The sequence below is a fragment of the Pseudopipra pipra genome, chromosome 1 (assembly GCF_036250125.1).
Source record: "Pseudopipra pipra isolate bDixPip1 chromosome 1, bDixPip1.hap1, whole genome shotgun sequence".
Lineage (NCBI taxonomy): Eukaryota > Metazoa > Chordata > Aves > Passeriformes > Pipridae > Pseudopipra > Pseudopipra pipra.
In genome coordinates this window covers 43,786,105-43,793,456 of record NC_087549.1, presented here as the reverse complement: position 1 = coordinate 43,793,456, position 7,352 = coordinate 43,786,105, and the positions used below count along the sequence as shown (strand labels likewise).

The 7,352-nt window shown below is 36.8% G+C and overlaps 1 non-coding gene across 1 annotated transcript; it reads right to left on the bottom strand.

The window, feature by feature from the left end:
* Positions 1–2,295: 2,295 nt before the first annotated feature.
* On the bottom strand, positions 2,296–2,366 carry TRNAG-CCC (transfer RNA glycine (anticodon CCC)). Its single transcript has one exon. It is a non-coding gene; the product is annotated as a tRNA-Gly (tRNA).
* Positions 2,367–7,352: the final 4,986 nt, after the last annotated feature.

Sequence of the window (7,352 nt, the reverse complement as noted above, 5' to 3'; positions counted from 1 at the left end):
GTTACATATTATATATTATTATAAACCCTATGCTTTTGCTAATTTATTGTAACTAAGATTATATTATATATAGCAATGTTAACTTTGCTAACTGTTTACAGGTTGGTCATTCTGCAAGTGACAGGAATGGAGTGGTGCAACAGCAACTTGAGTGGTGCTGGCAAGCAATCTTATTACTGAGGGTACAGCCACTAATAATGGCTTCATGTAGAAGTTAAGTTGGTCAACAAGTAAACCACAATACCTAGAGAGTGAAATTCCCTCTCTTACCAAAAATGTATAGCTTTGAGATATATTTCTGACTGACTACATACCTGGGATGATAATACTAGTTATGACTTGCTGTACTGGGTTCATGTGGCCAGGTTTTGGGAAGTGGGTGGTTACGGGGGTAGCTTCTGTGAAAAGCTGCTAGAAGCTTTGGCAAATCCATGTTGACTACTCCTGATGACTTTCTTGTCCTTGTGAAATGTGCCTGGAAAATGCTGTCCAGGATTAGCTGCTCCATCACCTCTCCATGGACTGAGGTGAGGCTGACTCATCTATAGTTCCTGGGGTCCTCATTCTTGCCTTTCTTGAACATAGGATGATATTTGCCTTCCACCAGTCCTCAAACACTTCTCTCAGTCACTCAAGGATTATTGATAGGGGCTTCACTATGACATCAGCAAGTTCCCTCAGCACTCATGGGTGCATCCTATCAAGGCCCATGGACTTATGTATGTCCAGTTTGCATATTCCTGACCTGATTCTCTTTCAGAAAGGGTATGCATTCCTCGCTCCAGCCTTTCCCTTTGGTCTCTGGGACCTGGGATTTCTGTAGGTTGGCTCTTGCAGTAGAGACTGAAGCAAAGAAGACATTCAGTACTGCAGCCTTTCCCATGTTCTGTGCCATCAGGCTCCCTGCCTCATGCAGAAATGGGCTCACATTTTCTGTAGTCTTTCTTTTGTGATCTATGCATGAACAGAAGTCCTTCTTGTTGCCAGATTCAATTCCATTTGGGCTTCAACTTTTCTAACTGCATCACTGTATGCTCAAGACAATGTTTCTGTGTTTCTCCCAGGTTACCTGTCCCTGCTTCCATCTTCTATATGCTTCCTTTTTGTATCTGTTTTCCCTAGAGCTCCTTATTCATCCAATCAAACCTCCCAGCATTTTTGCCTGACTTCCTACTCATTGGAATGGACTGCTCTTGTGTTTGAAGGAGATGATATTTGAACATTAAATAGCTTTTTTGGGCCCAAATATAATATCAAACTAGCAATATCGGATGAGAAGAAAGTGGTAAAAACAGCCCTTTTACCTTAAAGTGTTGAAATTTTTCACAGAGTCTCAGTTCATATTTTGTATGATGAATGGCCTTGTACAGGATACTTCGTACAGTACAGTGGTACAGGTTAGTAATATAGTTGATGAGTTCAAATTACAAGTATTTGCTGTTTGCAGAAATCTTAGGTCACATAAAACCATTTTAGTTTATTTGCTTACAAACAAAACTTTCAGCAGAAGTGACCTGTTTAATAGATGCGAACTTAAAACACCACTCAATTACACTATTGGATTACACAGCAAATCCAATCTGAATCAACTACAAAAAACCTGCATATAAACACTGATATTGCTTTGACTGATAGAATACAATCTCTATAATCTTAGAACTTAATATTTTTCAATGTTAAGTTATAATTATGCTTTCAATATATCAAACAGTTTCTTTGAAGAAGAATGGGATTACTGAATAATAAACTGTTACTACAACTGACTATCTACTGAATCAGAATGATAAATCTAAATGGTATTGTGAGGACCTTCACAGGATATACAACATTATTTCTGATACTTAGTCTACAAACCCACAGCAGATTAGCACTTTTCACACATTTATTTAGCTGAATTAGTGACCAAAATATTTCTGTCAAAGATCAGCTTCTTTAATACAAGGTGTCATTAGCTTAGTTATAGAAAGGAAGCATAATTTACCTTACAAAACCCAGAGATTTCTAACTGGTCAAGGACTAAGCATACAAGGACACACACATGCACACACACACACTGCACATTTCACTTTCAGTGCATGTGAAATGCTGGTTTCTAAATACACAGTCTTTCAGTTTAAATAGTCCTTGAAACACCTGTAAGAGAGTGCAAGCCCACAGTAACTTAACCACCCTTCCCAAAATTCAAGTTACAAAAAGCACAAAGGAAGTGAACAAAACACATTGCCTTTATGCATCTTGATGAACTACACCTAACACGTATAGGCACTGCACAGGGTGGGAGCTGAGGGTTTTCCATGCACCAGCCGGGAATCGAACCCAGGTCGCAAGAATGGGAATCTTGCATGATACCACTACACCACTGGTGCTTCCCTACAGTCTTCAAACAATCAAATGAGAAGTCATTCGGTGTCATTTCACTCTAATCTACCCCAATGGATCTATTAACAAGAACCTCAGTTACCCTGCCTCAGAGGCAGGTCAAAACAAGGACTATGGAGGAAAAAGAATTGTCTACCAGAAATAAATTACCTGAAGAACGTAACACATATCCTAAAATATTGACAAAAGGTCACTGGACAATTAACTATTCACCTTGCCCAGGGAAGTTTTGAAACAGTCAACATGGAAAACCCTGAAAATATCATCTCTTTGTTTCTTAAAATGTGTATAAGTAGAGCCAATCTTCTTTTTGGGAAGGCAGTGATTAAATGGCTTCAGAGACTCCTTCCAAAATGTCTCTGGTTATAAAAAGACTTAAATTTCAAAACACCAAAGCCAAGAGAGTATTTCACCTGAACAGTGCAGAGTAAGCAGATATGCGCTGAAGCTGTAAAGAAATGAAAGGAACCAAACAGTAACTGTTTCATTCTGATTTCCTATACCTTTCACATGCAGCAAAATTGTTTTAACGCACACAAGGCTACCCATGACTCTAGAAGTCAAAACACTTCAAGCAAGGATGCAAGAGGAACATAAATATTCCAAGCAGAAAAGCAAGCGCAATGCAGCTGAAAGGAGTTCTTTGGTGCAATGTGTACACTCTAAGTACAGATGTCGAAAGTTTTATCACAGCTTCTGCAGCTTACTCAGGAACTCTGTCCTCATATGAGGAGCATACTAAGTGTTTGATTTTTCTTTTCCTAAGCTTTCATACATTTAGCAACTGTGCACAACATGCAGATCTGAGATTTTCTGATCTAACAGTATCACTAAGATATACACAGTCTTTACGGGAAATAGGTTAATATCAGGTCAAATGCGTTGGTTTTCCCCAGCTTCTCTCATTCAAGATGTTTAACGTAATATGAAGGAAAGGTAACACAGAGAGGGAGAGAATGTTCATATGCACAACAAATCCCAGAGTATTCCAGTAACTGGAATTTTTTTTCCCCACCCAAATTTGCATAAACTTTGTATTTTAGATCCTTCTAAAATCAGTCTTGGAATAGTTTTGGAAAAAAATGAATTCATGACCATTTTCCCAAAGGCAACCCTATTTCTGGATGCTTCTATACAGCACTCAACATCAGCGTGTGTGATGATTTCCTCATCAATGCTGTCACCATAATTTGAAGTACACGTCTGAATGCAAAAAGCGGATCCCCTTCAAAAGACTCATAAAACATACTAGGAAAATATGATATCCATTTCAGAAAATGTAGATCTCTCTCTCACACTCTCTCTCATATGAAGAAAAAGCACAGGACAGGAAATGAGACTATTTAAACTGCACATGCCTCTGGAATCTCAGGTGAGCACAAGATGCATTTCTTATATGAACTGCGTGTTCTAAATGCAAGTATGCAAGGAAAGATACACTGCCAACCTTTCTAGGAGAAACGTTAGAAGAAAATTCTCTATTTTGCAGCTTTGTAGGAAGTGGACAGTCACTCTTTTTTAGTCATATTGAAGTAACCTGTCAAGGCTCTGTTAGGATACAGTTAATCAAAACAAGTACTCAAATTCTTAGACTAGCATGAGGCAGTGTGTTGACCCCTGTACTATATTTATTATAGCCTTTGGTTAAAACACTTCTTATTCAGTCAAGAACTCCAAAAATATAAAAGGCAACTTTCAAATAAAAAGACCTACAAACAACCCTCTTCATTTGTCCTCTCGGTAACACGTAAGAGGAATAAACACAACTTCTAACTTTTAGGAGGGGTTAGCAATTGCTTTCTCCTTTAAGATCTGTTACATCCTAAGTCAGCAGTCTTGAAAGTAGAATTGAGAGAGCCTAAGGGTCCCATAAAATAGCATTCCAGAAAATCCTTCCAAGAGTTAACTTAAATTAACATAAGAAAGCAATAAATAGAAATCTGAGATTGTATCAGCCTAACTAAGAATTCTGTTTTTCCACTAAAGCAAGATTTAAAAGGTAATACTTCTGAATTGAATTCTATGTTCAGCCTAAACTCCTTATTTCCTCAGACTAGACTAAATGGTAGTCTGAAAAGATATTTCCTCTTCAAAGGATGGCTTTAGATCATCCTTTGAAGATATAAATAGATTTAGCTCCTAGAATCCTTCATTACCAGGAACTTGTCGTAACCATTCTCTGTGTCTTGAATCTGAATTTTCACATGCATTTCTTGAATTCCTGAACATGTAGAAGGACAATGATCGGGGTATACACACAACAAAACTAATTATGTATGAAATAGATAATGCTCTAAGGATTTCTCCTGTGAATGTGCCCAGTCTTTCTAGGATTCCTGTAAAGTTTTGGTGCACAAGATGCTGTCAAGTAATAACGTTTCTCAAATCTGTTTTCCAAGAACTCCCCTTTCAATCCCAATTCTTCGCACTTGTCTGTGTATGTTCTTACAAATCTGAGTTTCCTCTTTCAGCTTTTCAGTTAATACTTCCAAAATGGGTAAGATCTCTCTCCATTATGACAGGTATGATGAAATAAAAATTTTATCCTTCAAGAAAGATATCAATGAAATTAAAAATAATAAATTTAGAAATCTCCATCACTAATTTTAAAATGTTCTAATAATCCCTTAAGTAGCTCCATCAACATCAGAACTAATGAAGCCTGGTTTATTATCCATTTGTGTCCCATCATTGATTTACTTTGGTATGTTAAGGTATGAGCTCTGACTTGGATCATTAATAAGAAGTATGGACATAGCTCCTCCTTTCTCTCATCTTTTTATCCCCTCCCTTTTCCAACACTTCTTGTGTGGCATTTTTGGGATCTAGTAAGGAATGCTTTCATGCTGACAAGATGTATTTATTCGATTCTGTCATCAATTCCTACAAAACTTGTAAGAACCTAATTATCTTAAAGAACTTTTCAGATTACTTTGCTGAAACCAGACAATAAAATCCAAAGTTTCTGGGAGGATAAAGAAGATAACCTGTCAGCTATATAAAATCAGCATATACCTAGTGTCCAAAGGCAGAAGAAACTAAAAAATGGGAGGTTTTTTCTGTTATATTACAAAAGCACTGAGAATATTATGTACAGTATAATTTAAAGTGTAGCTGTTTGGACTCAATAAAGTGAAGAGTTACAAAATATGTGTGCATAGTATCTTACAAGAATTCAAAGAAAATAAAGAAAAACAGTATTTCAGAGTTTATATTAATAAATATCATATATGAAAAAAAATCATAAAAGCTTTTACCAAAATGTTTTGGGGACTGAGGTTTCTGTTAAAAAAAAAAAAAAAAAGAATTTCAGAATCTTCCTCATTGTATGTATTTTGTCTTTTGCATAATTTTAGCTATGTTTTTTTAAAGTAAAGATCAGAAAAGTTGGATGGTAAATTTCAGCCTGAAGCAATTTGAAATTAATGAAATATAATATTACAGACAGACTGAAAATAAAATTAAGGTTCACTTTTATAGGTATGTTTGCAGTGAAAAAATAAAGCTTGCTTCCTAAATTTATATTGCAGGCATTACCTATTTCTGATTTTTTTCAAAAACTCTTCAATTTCTCCCTCAAGTTCTTAACGTTTACATTTCAAAACTCTCCAGTGCTTCATTATTATTCAGAATCTTTTGCTTTATATTCAGTAGATCCCTTTCCCTGGTGGATTTCTAATGAACATTAAAACTTTAAGACACCTTTATCATAAGTTGAAATTATTTCAGGTCAGCACAGAAGATTCAAGTATGCAAGCATTTTTACCTCATTTATATAAAACCAATAAAAAACGTACTAATTCTTCCACATTTTTAGAATTTCAGAAATAGCATCCGATATTTTTACACTCTCATCTCCTTGGGCTGCTATTTTATTATCCACATATTCTATCTAGAAAATATTTTGTAATTAAAAGTACACACTCACAGCCTGCTAATTCATACATTACTTATGTGGTATAAAGAAGTAGAATACCTTAAGTTTCTCTCAGCCCAAAGTTGTCCTTAATATCTCAATATCTCTCTTACTTCATAGAATCCTGCAGAGATTCATAGAATTATAGAATGATTTGGGTTGGAAGGGACCTTAAAGATCATCTAGTTCCAACCACCTCTGCCACAGGAAGGGACACCTTCCACTAGACCAGATTTTCTCAGCTCTCTTTCCTCTGCAGAGGTTGGAATAACACTGCTATCCTGGCAAAACTTACCTATGCAATTCACACTCACACAGTGATAAGAGTCTAACTGGAATATGCCCAGACAGCAAACATTTTGTTCTGCCTAGCAGTATGAAGGTTGGTAAGGGTCTTAGAGAGCACATGTGGGAGGATCAGTCCAGAATTGGGACACAAGTACTTTAAATGTTATGGAGTTTCCTACTGTTACCTCAAGCATACAATGAAGAACAGATTTACATAGGAATATTTGTGATTAAGTCCCATCAGCTAAGAGGGAAACAGTACAGGCTTTGTCTTGTTATCTTGATCAGAATGTCACAGCTCTGTTGGACTCCTCCAGGATTCTGCCAACTGTCCTTGTATGGCTGTACCTTCCTACCTGGCTGGGGATTGAGAGTCCTAACTTGAATGGTTAGGGATTATAAAACATGATCTGTGAGAAAAAACTGCAACGAAGCACCTTTCCTAGTCTAGAAGGAGATAAAAAGGCAAATTACTAAAGCTCTCAATACGCAAGATACTCTAAGAAATACAGTGCTCCAACCCTGGCAGTGCTCAATGCCAGGTTGGATGGGGCTTTGAGCAACCTGGACTAGTGAAAGGTGTCCCTGCCCAAGGCAAGGGGCTGGACCTAGATGATCCTTAAGGTCCCTTCCAACCCAAACCATTCTATCATTCTGATTCAAAATACACTTCAGGGGAAGTGTGAGAAAGACAAGGAGAATCTAGCTACATCTACAGAGGAGAAAACCATAACTGATTAAGTATGAGCAAAATGTCCCAGTTTTTAAA